This window comes from Saccostrea cucullata, unplaced genomic scaffold, assembly GCF_032062105.1.
Source record: "Saccostrea cucullata isolate Sc308-1 unplaced genomic scaffold, CSIRO_AGI_Scuc_v1 ctg523, whole genome shotgun sequence".
In the NCBI taxonomy this organism is placed as follows: domain Eukaryota; kingdom Metazoa; phylum Mollusca; class Bivalvia; order Ostreida; family Ostreidae; genus Saccostrea; species Saccostrea cuccullata.
The window spans coordinates 55,104-75,596 of NW_026920820.1; the positions used below are offsets into that span (position 1 = coordinate 55,104).

Genomic DNA, 20,493 nt, shown 5'->3' on the forward strand with positions numbered 1-20,493 from the left:
ACTCGATGAATTTTCGTGAAAATTTCACACAACCTTTCTTATATAAAGTAGATGTGCCTTTATGATTGATTAAGCGAAGGGATTTTTTTATTAAATGCAGCTAAAAAATTTTCTCTTTGGGGGGGGGGGGGGGGGGGGTTCTTTTTTTTTTATTGTTTGTTATATCTTTTAGTTTAGTTATTTGCCTGTTTCCGCAAAATTTTTCAGAAAATTACTCCAAATTGTATGAGGCTGTATACACAAATACATAATGTAATAATCAAAAATATGAAACATGGGTCGTTCTGGTAAAATTTTCCGTACATGTTAATATGTAAAAGATTTGAGATTCGGCATATGAGTAAATACATGTAGATTGGTCTTGGTTTTGTAGTTTCCTATACACTTCATGTTCTTATTTACTTTCACCTATCAATTTTTAGCTAGAGCGTCATTGATGTGTCTAAAATATTTTTTATCCGGTACATTGTTGTAAGAACGAAAGACTAAAAGGGGCATTCAAATCTCAAAGTTCATTTTTGTCCCCCGCTTTCGCGAAAGCGAGGGGACATTAAATCTCATTCGTCTGTCCGTCTGTCCGTCAGTCTGTCCGTCCGTCCGTCTGTCCGTCCGTCACAAAAACTTTAACCTTGCTCATAACTTTTGATTTAGTGGAGCTATGACTTTCATATTTCACATGTGTATTCCTTGTGACAAGACCTTTCTTTGGGTTTCACCAAATTTGACATTTTGACCTTGGAGTTTGACCCACTTTTACACAAAAATTTCAAACTTTTACTTTGGCCATAACTTTTGAATAGTAGGTATTAGGACTTTTATATTTCACATATGTATTGTTTGTGGCAAGACCTTTCATTGGATAACAACAACCTTGACCTTTTGACCTTCACCTTGTAGATTTACGTACTTATGAATAAACTTTTACCTTGACCATAACTTTTGAACTGTGAGGACTAAATCTTTCATACTTAAAATATGTAATCCTTGTGAGAAAATCTTTCATTGGATATCAGCAACTTTGACCCTTTGATCTTGACCTTGGAGTTGACCTACTTTTAAACAACTTTTTACTTTGGTCATAACTGTTTAACGGTCATGATTAGGGTTTTCATCCTTTAAAAAATCAAATTCAATGTTACTTTCTAAATAAAAGACACCAAAAGCGGGGGACCACAATTCTTTGAATTTACCTGTTAATTTGTTTTAATAACTTCAACTTTGAGAATGCAAAGCGTGCTATTGACAAATATTTACTATTTCTACACTCAAATTAATAAGCAAGCAATGACCAAATTATGTTTTAATGATAAGAAAGTTGTAATAATCCATTGATTATTTCTGACTTTTTAACAATACTTTAGAACAGTCACTTTATCATCTTGTCCTGCCATGAAACAAACCCGACTGGGGAATTAAGGTAATGTTTTATATAAAGCCTCTTCTGTTTATCGTCAAATGTGTCCATATTTCCACCCCTGGTAATCTGTAAATCATCCATGTTAACACCATCTCTCCATGCCCCAGGAATTACCTGGTGCCTTTCGTCTTCCTGGTCAAGTAGAAGGTTCTGGTCCCCAGGGTATCTCATTCTCATGATGTTATGAAGGCACACGTAGGCTGAAGCTCTGACGTGCACAGTTTCGGGCTCCTGATTCATGACTGATAGTAAGCATCTGAATCGATTTGCAAGAATACCAAACGCATTTTCAACAACTCTTCTACTTCTAGATAACCGATAGTTGAAAATCCTCTCGTCATAAGAAAGACCTCGTCTAGAGAAAGGTTTCATAAGCCAGGTCCTCATACCAAAAGCATCGTCTGCGATAATATAGTATCCAATGGGTTTATCATCACCGGGAAAAGGGGTCACTGTTGGCAGTCCCATTTATCCTCTTTCAATCGCTTGTTTAAGATCACTCTGGTTCCAAATCTGGGCGTCCGAAAATCCACCTTGAGCGCCAATATTAACCCATCGGAACTTGTAGTCAGCGTCAACTAGAGCCATCAGTACAATAGAGTGGTAACCTTCATAGCTATAATACAACGATCCTTTTTTTTTGGACACCTAATGGGTACATGTTTTCCGTCGAGAGCACCTAGTGTGTGGGGGAACTTCCACTTAGCCTCAAACTGTTTTGCTACATGTATAGCTTTCCACTGTTCAGGTTCCGTGGGTGTCAAGAGAACGTCTTCTGAATAAACAGACACTATGGCCTCGCATACCTCTCTTACTATACCACAAATTGTATAGTGAGCAACTCTGAAACCATACATCTGTGTGTGGTAGCTGTCCGCCGTAGCTAGGTACCTCAGAGTAATTGCTAGTCTCAAACCAGGGTCAATAGATTTCCTTTACCAAGTGTTGCGCTTGTTAATCTTTGGAGAAACCATGTGTAACAGTTCTTGAAACATAAGAGGGTCCACTCGTACAAAATTCCTATATGCAGATAGATCTTCTGCATACATATCGGACATTAAGGCTTCATACTGGCCATGGATAGGTCTTCGGAGAAGCCAATCTCTCGTCCACCATCTCCGCTGCCTTCGATCACGTCTCTGGTCTTGGATGGCCCGAATCATTGCCCTGGCATTTTGTGAAATGTCAATGTCTAGTTCTAGCATTTCCAAAGCAAGCATCAGTTGTTGATTATTCATGTTTGAAAAAAATTTTGCTACTGATGGTCAGACACACAGTTTTTATAGGGTTTATAAATGTCAGCTGAATGACTGACATTAAAATGATAAGCATGGCAAGCATGGCAACGCTCCATATCCTAGAATTTTGCCTTGTGCCTTCGTACTCCGTACAGTGTCGCTATAAAACGTATAAAAACGTAATAAATCTTAAGATTCCTTTGTTATTCGTAATAAAACGTAATTGGCCCGTGTCGCACCGTAAAAAGATCTTAGCAAACTCTTCTTATCCGTAGTAAATACGTACTAGAACCGTATAATCACGTAGCTCTCCGTATCAAATCGAAACAATCCTTGACAAATTGATACATACGAATTACTACGGATTTATACGGAGTTAAAACGGACTTCTACGTTCTAAAACGGTTTAGTAAGTATTACTAAGGAAGTACTACGGTGGTTTCATCCGTAGTGGAATTTTGAACATGTTCAAAAATTGTCGCAGCTATACAAGTATTGCTACGTTTGGATACGATAACAGACGGAAAAGCCACGGGTCAATACATATCGCCACGAATGATGCCGGATCGCTTCCGTAGCTAATCCGGCATTTAATCCGTGAATGTGTGACTGGGGCATAAGCTTCGTTTCGCAGTTTACAGGTACCTTTATTTAAACAAATCTAGCTTGGAGATGAACTCCAAGAACACATTTATTTAAGACATGTGACATGTTGCTGACTGGAGGGGAGTCTTTGTGTTTGACTTTCATGATTTAAAACCTGACAGGTACCCGGGCTACAAGGACATAATTCCTATACAGCAAAACTCGGTTATAACGAAGTCACTTGGACCTATCAAATTACTTCGCTATATTCGTAATTCGTTATAACGGTATAAGAATTCATTAAATTTAAATAGCTGGGGATCCAAGGTGACTTTGCTTTATCCGTAAATTCGCAATGTCCGTGTTCGTACTAAACGAGTTTTACTATTAGTTGTTTTACTTGATGCTTGTGCACTAACAAGATTATCGATGTGAATCCACAATGCGGTTTTAAATGACAACAATGGCACTGTTATTGAATTCCAAGTAATTGTGACATTTTTTTCAACATTTTTTTAAAACTGTAGTAAACCTACAAGAATATGCATGCATTTAACTCATGTTATCTAATATGATATATTTTTTTCATGGAAAAGATTGTTCTATGAAAGGCGATAATAATATACATCGTCTTGATTAACGGGTAAGTTGTATTTAAACAAAATGATTTGTTCATCTTAAACTTTTTCCTTTTATGATAATATAGCAAAACAGAACCAAGGATGATGGGGCAACCACCCTTTAATTATATATTGTGTATTATTGCCAGGCGTTTAATTTTGTCTATGAATTTTCTCAAAATGGGTGACATAACTTTTATGAATTTTCATAGGGGTACTAATATAATTAGAATCACCAAAAATTTAGTCCTTCTTTCCAAAATATTTTACATTGTTAAGACTATTAAAATGAAACAGAAGAAGTATTAAAAATAATAAAGTTAAGTATACTCAATTGCTGTCAATAAGTGGGCAATCGTTTGAGAATTTAAAAAAAAATTACCTGTAGTACTCACTGCTGCTAAGTGCTACAAACTGCTTCTGAATGAGAACTTTCAATGTTATTTTTTCATTCTCCTGTTCCACGTTATTGTATAGCGACCCAACCGTATGAAGTCGATAATTGTCTTATCTATGTGTATTCATTATTAGAATTTTGTATCACTTAAATAGTATTGATGACACATTTTTCTCTGTCGATTTCGTCATTCTTAGCTTGTTTTAAAGGGACCCGATTAAATAATACTTGATTGAAGTCTTTGTAATGGAGTTATGAATAGAAATTTTTTTAGCATACTAATTTCCGAATAAAACATTTTTCCCTCTCTCTCTAACGAGGAGATTTAAAAAAAATGTGACACTTTGTTGATATCAATTAAGGTATATTTATTTGTAGCAAATGCATTCTATATTACTCTGCTAACCCTTTATCAGATAAAGAGACATTTATATCATTTAATGCAATATTTACCTGTGTAGGAAGTTTAAAGTTTTGAAGACAGAAGTGTTATCAAGATAAATTTTTATGATCAGATAGTATAAAATAACACGCCATTTCTTTTCTCTTTTTTTTGTGATTGATCGATAAAAAAAAACCTTTGTAATATAACATATACTGGTAATAAAAAAATTATTCTGCTATTCGATAGGAAAATGATAATAATAAGAATGTAAGCAGATATTTCCCTATTCCTATTCAATTTAAAATTTTATATTCCTTAGCCAAAACGCCCACCTACAGTATATTCGTTGTCTCTAAAAATAAAACGTGTAGGGAATTTACACACTCTAAAAATAGATATCGTGGTTTTTATATTTAGGCGCATGAATAACAAGTACGGAAAACTCAAAAGGTCATACAAATTCTTCCTCGCGCAAAACTAAAATATTAAATGAAACCTGTATATAGAAAAACTTTACAAAATGCTCAGCGATGGCTATAATACATGTGACAATGAATGTATTTCAGCTACTGTGAATTAATGAACAGTCAGAAGCAACATATTGCATTATTTTACTAACTATAGACATTTTAGAATTAGAACTCTAAAAATCTGCAACAATTAAAAGCTTGCAAATAAGTTTTAATCTCAATGAAAAGAATTAAATTAGTAAGATTTGGGATCTATTGGGTGGGTGGGGGGGGGGGGAGTCAAATATTATAAAATTAAAATGATCGTGGAAATGATGTCCTCTATTACATGCATTATAGATTTTATTATGTTTAAAACAAGAAGCATATACTTTTCCTTCAAAGTCTCAATAACGTGAAAATTTATTTAAATTTGTGTCATTGGAAGTATTGATCTACAATTCTACAACAAAATGTTTCTGACATACATGTAGACGTAGTCCAGAGTTTCTGACGCTTCCTGGCTTTATTACGATTTGTTTATTTATGTGCCAGGAAAACGTCAGAACCGCCGCCATTACGAAAACTGGGAATCAGCCGCCTCTAACCGGAAGCGGCATTCTCGAGTTGACTTTAGATACTTGCGAACCGAATTAAATCTCAAACTGACAAGTTATCAATAGAAAATACTTTTGGTAGCTACCAATATCGTTTTACTGAATCGTTTATAAAATAGACATTTCGAGGAAAAGGCGTTATAAGACTGACAACCTTTATCTTCTATTTGTTCCATTTAAAATCTGCCCTGAAACGAAATGTGCAGTGGCATTTTCTTACATGTATCATTGATATTGTTGAGTACGTACTATAGGCATTGTGCTAGTGATTTATTCTGATTTCAGTATTTAATTCGTATACCAAGTATCAAAAATCCGGTTGAAAACAGAAGTATTTCGAGTTTTCAAAATGGCACGGGTTCTGAAGTTTTCCTGGCTCGTAAAAAAATCAAAATGGGTACAAACAAGGAAATGTAAGATATTTTGGACTAATGTAATTTAATAGTTAAAGTATTTAAAAACCCTATAAAATAAAAGTGAATGCATTGTCTGTCATTGACGTTTCTAATTAGCAGATGATAACAACATTACTTGTATGCAGAAAAAAAATATTCTAAAAAGTTACATTTACCGTGGATGAAATTCTTATTTATCCAAAATATAGAATATTGACTGCATATATTTTGTTTTGAAAAATTTTATAGGCGTGGTGATATACCACGTGATAAATCCATGTGTATAACCATTTCGCATCATATCGTTGTATTTTTCAATTACTTATCATTGATTTTAGTACCCAAATATGAGCTACTTTTCATTTTTTGAAATATATAGTCCAACTCCTTGCTTATATAATATATAAATATTACATAGCTATCAAAAAGTATTAAAACTAATATACGTATATGCTTTACATAACAAATTGCACGCAATTTATTATTCCCCTATAATAGATTAAAATGGAATATTTCATTACACTTACATGTATGTGTTTTAGTGTATATGGAAGTTTTTCTTGTGCAAAAGCGAAGTGAGGTATTGTAATTTGTACGGGATCGATGTCGAATGGTGTTCTGAGTAATAAATACTTGTTTTGTGAGGAGCTACTTCGCATTTCGAAGCCCCCGTTTCATTTAAACAACCTTCATCCTTTCATGTAACTGTCACACGGAAACTACTTTGCTTAGCGTTCGAAAAATTGTTTATTTTTATAGGAAACCTGAAGATACATTAAAGTATTCCTTAGACAGAAATTACAATGTTAATTGAGTAAACCTTCAGGTTGGAAGTCTCACATTTATTAAAATGGAAGTATTTTATGAAGGATTGAGGGATTGCATGGGATGTCGTGGTTTAAAAACATCAGAATGGGAACAAAATAGTTTTCAGCTGCGGAAACTTTTTTATAACCAAGTGTCTGTTTGGTCGTTGTTTCACATCTCTCTCGAGAATTTTTCACTTATTTGGAAGCAGGCTAAGAAGCAGGACTGAATTAAATTCATTGAATTTCCATATAGTTTTTAAACCTTATAGTTTCCCATAATAGATCCTTTAACAATATACCATTGCATATTTTGAAATTAACTGTCTATGATACCCAGGTATGTTATTTTAAGATAATGAGATAGGGTTTGTATTTTATATCAGAGTTTAATTAAACTAATAATTAAACTAATAAATAATAGAATAAAAAATAAAAACAACGGAGACAAAGAGAATTCAACATTTAGGAAAATGACGTTGTTAAACGTATTAATTCTCAACAGCAGCAACACCTGTTGATAAGAATAGGGATTTCATACTTTGTATTTAAAAGTATTATCGCCAAGTCATATAAAGCTAATATTCAACTCTTTTATGACATGTCCTTATGATATTCGATATAAATTTTGTAGAAAAAAATATTTAAAGAAATAAACGGTATCTCTTTATTCTATAAACCTTTAGTTAAACAATTTAACATAATAATGTATTACTCGTATCATAAACTACAGGTTTCTGCAAAATTCAGCTGAAATTTTATTATTTAATGGAAAATGATAGGACCTATATACATGTATATATCCATTAATTTGACTGAAAAAAAAAATCAGGTACACTCGTCGGAAGGAAAAAACAATGTCATTTCTGAGTCGCCGTATGTAAGTGATTTGATTCTGTATTGCTTGGGATGACTATATTTCTATGAAAATTCAAAGAAATGTGCCAGGAAGTTAATAAGGTATGTTTATTGTAAGGCTCTCCATTGTCATCATAATTTGATGAATGAATTTAAGCACGTAATGTATATATATATCGGTAAATTAAATGATGTGTGATGTTGAAATATTGATGGAATTATACATAAAGGCTTCAAAAATGTCCTTAAAATCGAATATAGAAAAAAGGTCAGGTTCTAATTTAATTGAAGAAAAGTTGAAATTTAAACCCGAAAAATGCCTTTATAATTTTAATAAAAGAATAAAAAAAAATGACCTTTTTCGAATTGAAATAAAATTGTTATGCTAAGATAATATCAAATTAATATAATGAATGCTTTAAAAGAACAAGTTAATGTAAATAGAACCATATTGGTTGAATTATAATAACCACGGTCGTTGAATATGAAGAGAAAAGAAAAGCGAAAGCTAGAGCTAAGAAATTTCACTAAAACATGTAACAAATACGTATTTTAGGTTAAACCAAACTGCATAAAAATATTGCTTGAAATATTCAAATTAAATCTGTTTTTAAAATTTGTTTCAAAAATACTTCAAAAAGAAAAGGCTGTAGATGTCTACCTGAACTAAAATTAAAGTATTTATGATAAGATGAAGTTTATCATAAATACGAAAATTACCTTTTAGTGAATGTACATTTACTATTGATCTAATCAGGGAATACCTTCCCAAGAGGTATAGAAGTAAAAGGCTCCTCAACTCAGATATAAACTAAATAAAACTTTTTCATTTTCATGTTAATCCTTTAAAATGTTGATTTATGGATTATTGGTACCCTGTTAGGATCATCTGATTGGTCACGTGCAGTAGTTTGCCTTTGTTTAAAAATCGGTCGATTGCATGCAGAGTCTGCGCAAACAATGAATTCGAAGAAGTCAAGACCATGTGAAAATGATAGAACTGCTAAACAAAGATGAAGAGTAATATGTGATATAATCTACGCAATTTAAATTTGGTTTTCTTTTATCAGGGAAAAGAATAATTAATACAGTGACTATAATTATCGTTTTCGTTGAAACTTCCAGTCCTTTGTTTCGTTACTGTCTTATCATTTACAATATAAGAAACTCTGCTTGTGTTTTTATTTTACATTTTAAAACAGTATCGTGCATGTCAAACAACCCTGTAGACATATGAGCGTTATCAGCGAACTTGAACTGAAAAGGTAAAAGTGGCTTTTAAATAAGGCAAGATCTAATCTCTATTTTCTTTGAAAGTCTTCAAAGACATTGAATTAGAAATATTTTTGATTTCAATTTTTATTTTAGTAGAAACTATGTTAATCTTTATAATACTTCCTTCACATTTTGGGAAAAAAAACCAAAGACTGAAAATGACGGTCAGTCCACTGATCTAGGGTAAATGGACAAATGTTTTTTATTTAAAGCATTTCAGGTAAATAATTAAAAATTTTTTGAATTTAGAAATATAAAATAAAATTTACTTGCATGCATTTATATTATTATAAATAATTAAACATGAACAGATAAATCAATAGCGAACCTGACAGTTGGGAACTTCTTAGAACTTGTACTCGTATATATTAATTCATAAAGTGAAAGCTTATAAGGTCTATTAAAAGGTTATGCTTTTTTTTTGCTTTTCTTTTTTTTAACTTCTAGAGTAACAAAAAGGTTTTTATACCGTTGAAATGACCTAAGAGACAAAATATTTGTTAAAACAACTCAAAATTGTTGAAATATATTTTGTGCATCAATTCCAGATTGGTATATATGATTTTTTTAATGGTGTGTACAAATTCGAAGACACTACAAGAATTTAAAAACGCATGTTATTTACTGAAAATTGAGATTTCTATTCGTGACGTTCTTACTAATCTAGCGCTGCGTCGGACTGGGCTGTGCAATTAGTGTATACAAACTGTTTATTTAGATGACGCTCGTCAATTTTTGTGCATTGTTTTGAATTTTAAAAATTAAATGAATTATAATCTATACTTAAAGATTATCAATATCACTTTGAAGTGCGTTGCGCCTTAAAAAATAAATGAAGTATGTGTCCATGAACATTTGTTAAGTCAGAATCCAAATGTTTGACCTTATAATAAAATTAGTTTAATGTCAGACTGGTCCTTGCGTACAATTTGCGATCTTTAAAGACCCCGATTCTTAAAAAAATATTAAGTTTCATCAATAAAAATTAAACCAATCTGAAAAATATTTTGATATACAATAGGTGCATTCAGAACCATTTATTTTGACAAAAACATCATTGTGCACGAACTTTTTGGACAACCCTAGTGAATAGGAAGAAAATGAAGGCAGAAATCTGACATAAGCGTGCGTAGTTCTTTTTCATTATATCATCAGGTCAAATACTGACAGACATTTTTCATACCGATTGTAATAAATATTAAATTGGACTCTGAGCGTGATGTTTTATACAAATACATATAACCGTGAACCCTGTGCGCATATATTCTGCGTAGTCGCTATTTTTTGTAATATCACCAATTCCACCGTTGACAGCTGCTACGCTGGAGAGCGTTGCTTCAATATTCAGCGGGTAATAGTGTTTTTTAACAAATGTATCTCGACCAATCAGATTCGCCTTCTTATTCCCATGCGTATTACAGGTGACAAGCCTTCCTTTGGATACGAAAAAGTTTAACCTTGACATTTGAGTTTGATAACTTTTTTTTAAAAACTGATTTAAGCCACTTTTAAATATTTAGTTACAAGACCTTCATATTTCACATGTTCATTCCCAGTGACAAGGCATTTTATTGATTATACCAGTTTTGACCTTTAATCTTGACTTTAAAGTTTGAAAACTTTTTAGAATCTTTACCTTGGCGATAACTTTTGAATAGTTAGTGCTATAGATACCTAGGCTTTAATATATAACACGCATTCTCTGTAAGTACCAACGAATTTACTTTAGGGCTTGGAAACGACATGTCTCGGATTCTGATGAAATTTTCGCCATAGATGTGTCTTAGTACAAAACTAGTAAATATGGTATCGGAGGTTCCACACGTGCACTTGGTTGCCATGGAGACGGATTCATTGATTTCGGCCATTTTTGGCCCTTTTTGACTAAATAAAAACATGAAAATTGAGGAAATGTAAATAAATATTTATCGGTATCTTATATACTCTAACAAGAATCATTGGATCATATGATAACATGAACTTTTAATGTACACAGGGCATATCATCGTTTATTCTAGAAATATTCCTCCTGTAAGAAAGAGGTCATGCAAACTGACATGGTTTCTAAAAAAATGAAAAATGGGGAAATTGGCATTTTTTGAGAGCTTTAAGGCTAAATAAGAAAAATTGTCGGCGGACATTTTCCAAATCTTACGTGTGTTACTAAACTTGGGAATAAGTATTGTCATTTCATGAAAAAATATCAGTGGGCTTTTGATCCTATTTTTAGTAACATGTATCTATAAATAGACATATTTTAGAAAAATGTGAAAAATCAAATTTTGGCAAAGTTTTAATTGTCAATGTTACATAAATAGGAGGTATATTGTAAAATTTGAGATTTTATTGACAAGACCAGGACACCACTAGCTGGTGTGGATAATAGTTTAGGGGAATTCCCATTTCTATTTTTAGTATCAGGTGGCTAAATATAGATATGTCTCTGAATAGTAGGAAAAATGGCATTTTTTGTCTAATTTGAAGCTTCATATAAAAGGTCTGAACAAATATAAAGCTGTCCACATTATCCTTTCAAAATGTACATGTGTTTGTACAATAATTACCACAATATTGAAAATGGATTCTTGTTTCATTTTATAGCAACAATGGTCTAAAAATAGATTAGTCGAATAATTGAGAAAATGTCGATTATTGCACTTTTTCAGGCACTTTATTGATGTAATTGCTGCATAATTAGGAAATATTTTGTAAAATTTGAGATGTCAATGACAAGAGCTGGACACCACTAGCTAGTATGGATAATGGTTAAAGGGAATTCCCATTTCTATTTTTGGTATCAGGTGGCTAAATATAGATATGTCTCTGAATAGTAGGAAAAATGGCATTTTTGTTCTAATTTGAAGCTTCATATTAAAAGTCTTAGCAAATATAAAGCTTTGTACAATATGCTTTCAAAATGTACTTGTGATTGTACAATAATTGCTACAATATTGAGAATTGACTCTTGTTTCATTTTATAGCAACAATGGTCTAAAAATAGATTACTCGAATAATTGAGAAAATGAAGATTATTGCATCTTTTCAGGCACTTTTGGGATTTAATTGCTGTATTATTTTGAAATATTTTGTAAAATTTGCTATGACAGTAGCTGGCCGACTCTAGCTAGTGTGGAAAATAGTTGAAGGGGGTGTGTCTCATTTCTATTTTTAGTATCAAGTGCCTAAATATTGATATGTCTCTGAATATTAGGAAAAATGGCAATTTTATGCTAATTGGAATCTTTATAGAAAACTTCTAAACAAAGATAAAGATTTCTACAATATGCTTTTAAAATGAAGACGTGTTTGTTTAATAAACGCTACAATATTGAGGATGGACTCTTGTTTTTTTTTTATAGCAACAATGGTCTAAAAATAGATTCCTGGAATAAACGAGAAAATGTAGATTACTGAAGCTTTTCAGGCAATGTTGGAAAGAAAAAAATTATGTACTAGTTACCGTTAACTAACAAATATAAAAACAATGCTGGTTAACAGTTCTACTTATATTTGAAATTTGCGAAATCAATGAGTATTTCCAGTTCTATTTATAGAAACAAAGAATAAGGTACAATTTTAATACAAAATACGCTCTATATTTTTCTAAAATATGAAAGTGATATTGGAAATCGAAATTCATTTTTTTAATCATAGGAATTCCCTGCAGTAAGATTACACAAATCGTTTTTCTCATATGAACTCTTAAAAGCTAATTGTGACGTCATTCATTTGTTTTTCTGTATTTTCTTAAAAAGTTGCAGAAGACATCAATTTTCAGTGGAATATTTTCTTTCAGAAAACATACTATGCTACTCTGGGCCCAGAAAAATTTTGAGATATGTTATTTTTCAAGGCAGTTTACATAATATATCCAAAAATGAAAGAGAGCGACGGTGGCAGACACTATTTTCTAAAGAAAAATCAGCACAGAAATGAGTCATTTGAGGCTTTTCTACATTAAACTTAGAAGTGTACCAAATTAATGACGTTATATATCCAGATCAATCCCCCTTCATGTCATATTCTTTTATAATTTATCATATTTATCTACTCATCGACTGTTAAAGCTAATTTCACAACTTTCTAAGATCATTAAATTTCAAGGGCACAATAAAGCTCAAACCGTACCTTCTTCTTATACAAGAGGCCAGAGGGCTTCAACATGCACCTGAGATTAACCATGTAACGGATCAGTGAATTGCAATTTAACAAGACCTTGTTATTAGAGATTAGATTCCCAAATATATCCTATTGTTTAAAGGGAATATCCCTATGTTTGACATTAACGAACATCCTTAGATACTCGGTGACAAATTTGACAAAAAATGACAAAAAGGTTCTTGAAATATGGTGAATATCAAAAAAAAAATATGCAGACTACAGAAACTGTCACAGAATACGGTCTTTGAGACTTTGTCTAAAAAATTAAGTCTTCGGACAAAATAAAGTTGTAGATGCAGATACATGTACATTGTCAAAGACTATAATTAGGACAATCGGGAATTAGTTTACAGAACAACTGAAAAGATTTTTAAAGTTTTTCCAATAAATGGCCTAAATATCTATATTTAGGCACTTGATACTATCAAAAGGCTTAAGGGCCTTGAATCGCTCTTCTGATAAATTGCACAATCTATCCTAACATCCAAGATGCATCAACTGACAAAGTTTGATAATTCTTAGCCTGTTAGGACTGAAGATGTAGCTGTAAAATACTATAAGTATGACATACGTTTTAATTGAAATGTTTTGAGGACACAAGATGCCTTCATTGACAAAGATTGATGATTCTAAGCTGATAAGCACTTGAGGTATTCAAAAGTGTGTCACAGTGACCTAAAACCCAAGGTGCATCAACTGACAAGGTTTATCAATTCTAAGCCAATAAGTACACTAGAATACTTAGATATAGCCGTAAATAACACAAGTAAGTCACCGTGACCTATCTTTCTCCAAAAATCCAAGATGCTTCAAATTACAAAGTTTGATGATTCTAAGCCAATAAGTACCCGAGATACTTAAATATAGCCATAAATGTCAAAGGTAGGTCACCGTGACCTACTTTTTGGTCGTGAATCTCCGAAAACCTAAGACGCATTTACTGACAAAGTTTTATGATTCTAAGACAATCAGTACCTGCGATATTCAAAAGTAGGTTATCATGACCTAGCTTTTGGTTGACGTTCTCCGAAAACCCAAAATGCATGCACTGACAAAGTGTGATGATTCTAAGCCAAAAAATACCTATGATAGATAAATCCAGCCCTGAAATGTCAAAATTAGGTCCCGGTGACCTTCATTTTGGTCAACGATCTAGGAAAACCAAAAATACAACAACTTACAATATTTGATGATTCTAAGCCAATAAGTACTTGAGATATTCAAAAGTAGGTCACCGTGAACTAATTTTTGGTCGACATGCTTCGAAAATCCAAGATGCATCAAATGACAAAGTTTGATGATTCTAAGCCAATAATTACCTGAGATACGTAAATTTAGCCCAAAAATTTTAAAAGTAGTTTTACTGGCTGGTGGTGGGGGTTAATGGGTCAGTTAGCAAAAGCACTGATTGTGAGAAAATGTATTATTAACTTAAATACATCCTGGGTTCAATAAAAAAAATACACAGGTTTCAAATTTCATAAGTTGAGAAGAGGGTTAATGAGGTAAGATTCGGCTCCCGAATATTTACAGAACATCAAACCAGGTCTTTATCAACAGAGATACTTTTAATCTTTTATCTTTGGCCTTGTTATAAAGAAGACTTTATATACATGTACATATACTATATTGAATTTGGATTTACCTTACCTACAAACATAAAATGTTGATCAATAGGCAACAACCCATTTGTAAAACTTCTGTAAAAGCAGAAATATTTGTGGGGGATTAGATTTCATTTATTTCATTATTAACAATTATCAACAAAAAAAGAATCCCACACAAAATTTTTATTTGACTATATTTTGCATTGGTTTAACAAAACAATAAAATTTTAAGTCCACAAACCTTTTTTAGATGAAAAAATAAGGAAATGTTATGCCCACAAAATTTGTGTTCTTACAGTATTTTTTTTCCAGACTTTTATCTTAATATAGTTTTCTTTTTTATTTTTGTTTTGAGATGAAATTATTTCAGACAAAATCAATTTATAACCATGTATATTTATTTCCTCCCGTGTAAAATATGCCTAGGCTTAACATGGACCAATGATTTTTTTTGGATGAACTTGCTCACTTTGCTGTAGCCAGGTGAAAACAAATCCTATACTTGAATGAAGCTAACCATAATTAACAAACTTTAGAGAGTTCAGGGGTACATGAAACTGATCCAAATGAATATAAAAACGAAAGCCCGTAAAATTTAAAAGGTAGGTCACCGTGACCTTTTTTTGTTTTGACATGATGTGAAGTCCTGAGATGCATCAACTAACAAGATTTGATGATCCAGGTCTTTATAGTAAAGCAAAATATCAACATTTTGTTAAGTGTAAATTTTGGTCAAATTTGAAGTAACCTTGAGACCACGCCCTTTGCCCAAAGGTCATGCTTTGACAAATTTGACAATGATTGGCCAAGGGGTTCTTGGGTATGGCCCATATTCTACAAAGTTAACACATACCGCAGACGCATTTCGCACAAATGGCCTTAGCATTAGCTTTTTTAGCCTTTTGCTCAGAAGAGCTAAAATAGAAATAGGAACCCCCTCAAATATTGTCCACACTAACTAGTTGTGACAAGATACTGTCATTAACATCTCCAATTTAACAATATAATTCCTAATTATGCAGCTGTTGCATCTACAAAGTGCCTGAAAAAGTGCAATAATCTACATTTAATCCATTATTCCAGGAATCTATTTTTAGACCATTGTTGATATAAAAAAAACAAAAGTCCATCCTCATCGTCTCAAGCCACGGTCCGGAGTCCGCATATAGCTCTCTCCTACCCGTTGCTGTTTGATCACAAAAAGTGTCGTAATCTTGAATATTTACGTCTCTCTATTGTGACGACATATTCAGTCAGTGACAAGTTTTGATTCCATTGGAATTGAATTCAACATCTGACGTCAACAGTATACAAGAAATATTTCCTTTACTGCGATTGGATATTAAAAGGTCGTGAAAAAGTTCATCTTCCAACTGTGCTTTGCTCGCATTAGTCAATATTTTAATGAGCTACGAAGAATTCTAGCCTCGTTCAACCACGGCCAGAATGGGAGAGGAACGTACATTTTGCCGTGATTTGCGACGATGGTCCATCCTCAATATTGTTCAAACATGTGTACATTTTGAAGTCATATTGTAAGAAAACTTTATATTTGTTTAGAAGTTGTATATAAAGATTCCAATTAGCATAAAATTGCCATATTTCTTGATATTTAGAGACATATCTATAATTAGCCACCTGATACTAAAAATATAAATGGACCCCCCCCCCCCCTTAACTATTGTCAACACTACCTAGAGTCGGCCAGCTACTGACATAGCAGATTTTACAAAATATTTCATAATTATGCAGCAATTACATCTAAAAAGTGCCTGAAAAAGTGCAATAATCTACATTTTCTCAATTATTCGAGTAATCTATTTTTAGACCATTGTTGCTATAAAATGAAACAAGAGTCCATCTTCAATATTGTGGCAATTATTGTACAAACACATGTACGTTTTGAAAGATAATGTGGACAGCTTTATATTTGTTCAGACTTTTTTACATGAAGCTTAAATTTAGAACAAAAATGCAATTTTTCCTACTATTCAGAGACATATTTATATTTAGCCATCTGATATTAAAAATAGAAATGGGAATTCCCTTTAACCATTATCCATACGAGCTAGTGGTTTCCAGCTCTTGTCATTGACATCTCAAATTTTACAAAATATTTCCTTCTTATGCAGCATTTACATCAAAAAAGTGCCTGAAAAAGTGCAATAATCGACATTTTCTCAATTATTCGAGTAATCTATTTTTAGACCATTGTTGCTATAAAATGAAACAAGAGTCCATCTTCAATATTGTGGCAATTATTGTACAAACACATGTACATTTTGAAAGGATAATGTGAACAGCTTTATAGTTATTCAGACTTTTTATATGAAGCTTCCAATTAGAACAAAAATGCCATTTTCCCTACTATTCAGACATATCTATATTTAGCCACCTGATACTAGAAATAGAAATGGGAATTCCCTTTAACCATTATCCATACTAGCTAGTGGTTTCCAGCTCTTGTCATTGACATCTCAGATTTTACAAAATATTTCCTAATTATGCAGCAATTACATCAATAAAGTGCCTGAAAAAGTGCAATAATCGACATTTTCTCAATTATTCGAGTAATCTATTTTTAGACCATTGTTGCTATAAAATGAAACAAGAGTCCATCTTCAATATTATGGCAATTATTGTACAAACACATGTACATTTTGAAAGGATAATGGGAACAGCTTTATATTTGTTCAGACTTTTTATATGAAGCTCCCAATTAGAACAAAAATGCTATTTTTCCTACTATTCAGAAACATATCTATATTTAGCCACCTGATACTAAAAATAGAAATGGGAATTCCCCTAAACTATTATCCATACCAGCTTGTGGTGTCCTGCTCTTGTCAATAAAATCTCAAATTTTACAATATACCTCCTATTTATGTAAGGCTGTTTAAAATTAAAACTACGTTTAACGTCACCCGCGCGCGTAGGTTTATGAGAAATTCGTCTTTGAAAAAAACAAACAATTCGGAATTCCGTATGTCCGTTCCGGTTTGGTTCTTCAATTAGCGACTGAATTCTGCTTCCCGTAGTGACAGAAAATGTGCTTTGATAGCCGCAGTTAAGGCAGTTGGTGTCTTATTAATGAAAACTAGAGAATTAAAGAGTTTGGGACCATAAATGTAAGTAAAAAATAGATTATTTTATGATTATATTAATGACAAAGTCTTGTTTGTTGATTTTTTTTTTTGTCAGTCTTCGAATCATATGTACAGACTGACAGTGACAGACTCTCAGTTCGTGATTCTATTGGCTGAACTTTTCATTGTATTTTGGAGAGAATCGAAAAACTTTTTTTACTGAGTGGAAACTGTGTCAAAAACCAAGATTTATATACAGTGAAAAGCATCATTTAAATCTTACTAATATGTTTCATATTAAAAATATTTCTGTAAAAATCGAAAGGAACAGTAATGAGTAAAGTAATTGATTTCTTCATAATTTATGTACCTACAAATAGAGCTACAATTTTTGGGAAAGATAATATACTTGTCATAACCATTTGAGCAGGGAGAAGCTTACCGAAGATAGGGCCTTTCAAGTGAAGGAGAGTAAGGAAAGTGGTTGGGGTATTCCAAGATGTGAAGAATCCTGTCTTTTGTGTGGAATTCAAGGTATTAAAGATAATCTAACAGCTATCAGTATGGTCCAAATATTAGTATTCACACTTTCAAAACTTAATGCTAGTAGATCTAGTACTAAGAAAAAATACGACATAATTCAATTTGAGGATATTTCATGAACACTTTTAAATATTGTCATCAATAATTTTGATTGTAGATATTGATCAACTTTTCCCACAAGAAGAAGCATTTGCCTCCAGGGTACCATGGACGTGTGGCAATATAAATCCAAAGGACAACTGAGGCCTAGTTAAAAGCCACTTTCCTGCACATTCAGTCTTAGACTACATTGTTTGCTAACAATAGGACTCAAACTGATTTACATACTAAGGAAAATATTACTTAATTGTAATGTTTTTAATGTACTGAATTGGTTAATTTGAATAAATTCACAATTGTTTGAAAATTTTGTTTGTTTATTTTTTTCCTCCCTCCCTCGTAGGTTTTGAACTTTAGATGTGACGTTAAACGTAGAATTAAATTTAAACAGCCTAACATTGACAATTAAAACTTTACCAAAATTTGATTTTTCACATTTTTCTAAAATATGTCTATTTATAGATACATGTTACTAAAAATAGGATCAAAAGTCCACTGATATTTTTTCATGAAATGACAATACTTATTCCAAAGTTTAGTAACACACGTAAGATTTGGAAAATTTCCGCCGACAATTTTTCTTATTTAGCCTTAAAGATCTCCAAAAATGCAAATTTCCCCATTTTTCAATTTGTTAGAAACCATGTCAGTTTGCATGACCTTTTTCTTACAGGAGAAATATTTCGAGTATAAACGATTATATGCCCTGTGTACCTCAAAAGTTCATGTTATCATATGATCCAATGATTTTTGTTAGAGTATATAAGATACCGATAAATATTCATTTACATTTCCTCAATTTTCATGTTTTTATTTAGTCAAAAAGGGCCAAAAAGGGCCGAAATCAATGAATACGTCTCCATGGCAACCAAGTGCACGTGTGGAACTTCCGACACCATATTTACTAGTTTTGTACTAAGACACACCTATGGTGAAAATTTCATCAAAATCCGAGACATGTCGTTTCCAAGATTTTTTGGTGCTTACAGAGAACGCGTGATAATATGTGTAGTTTGTATGGCAATGTCTTTTCCTAGCCCAGCATCATTTAATTTAAACCTTTGAGTTTGGAGTTTGACCACATTTGAAAACTTCAACTTTGACCATACGTATATATCATTATTTTCAAAACTCAAATCAATTTTCGTGAATGAAAAAAGATAAAAGATTTTGATTTTTATTAACATAAAAAATAAGTAAAATAATATACACACATCTATTAAAGTATGCAGTCATATAAATAACTTCAAAGAATTCAAATAAATAATTTAAAAAAAATAGACAGAAAAAGTTCTGAAATCATTTATTAACGTTCAGTAAAAATTAATCCCTTTTTTCGAATGAATGCACACATACATTTTTTTCTTGTTCACATACTCAATACTTTAAAATACTGTCATTTTCAGTATCTGTTTTATGATTTATGAAATATATGGAGAAAACAAACAGTATTTAAGCTAAAAATCCAATAAACAATACAGAAAAGGAGAAGAGCAAACATCAAAGGTGGGATCAGATGCCATGGAGGAGTGAGCATCCCCTGCCGACCGGTCACACCCATCTCCTTCTCATGATCAGAAAACCACAAAAAAGTTTTCCTTAATTAAGTGTTTTAATAATTTACTAACAATTAGTATAAAAACGTAAGTCAGCATTTGACACCATGATAAATTGTATTTGCTGACATGGTGATTGCTTTGACCATAGAACTTAAGAAATGTTGACTTTTAACAGAGATGGCGGAAATTCTTTTTTTTTTAATTGTACATACGTAGAGCATGCTCTTGCGCATTGAATCAACTGAGATATATAAACTCCATATATAGGTGATGAAGGTATATTGCTGCATAAATAAGGGAAGTTAACGATTAAATAGTTTAAACCATCACGTTTATCAAAGAGCTTGCTAGTTACATTTTCCCCAAGTCAAATATCTAAATACGAATCAAATGTGT

At 32.1% G+C, this 20,493-nt stretch overlaps 1 long non-coding RNA gene across 1 annotated transcript; it reads left to right on the forward strand.

Moving 5' to 3' along the window:
- Positions 1 to 17,775: 17,775 nt before the first annotated feature.
- On the forward strand, positions 17,776 to 18,799 carry LOC134258336 (uncharacterized). Its single transcript, XR_009990148.1, has 3 exons — positions 17,776 to 17,938; positions 18,327 to 18,430; positions 18,597 to 18,799. It is a non-coding gene; the product is annotated as an uncharacterized LOC134258336 (long non-coding RNA).
- Positions 18,800 to 20,493: the final 1,694 nt, after the last annotated feature.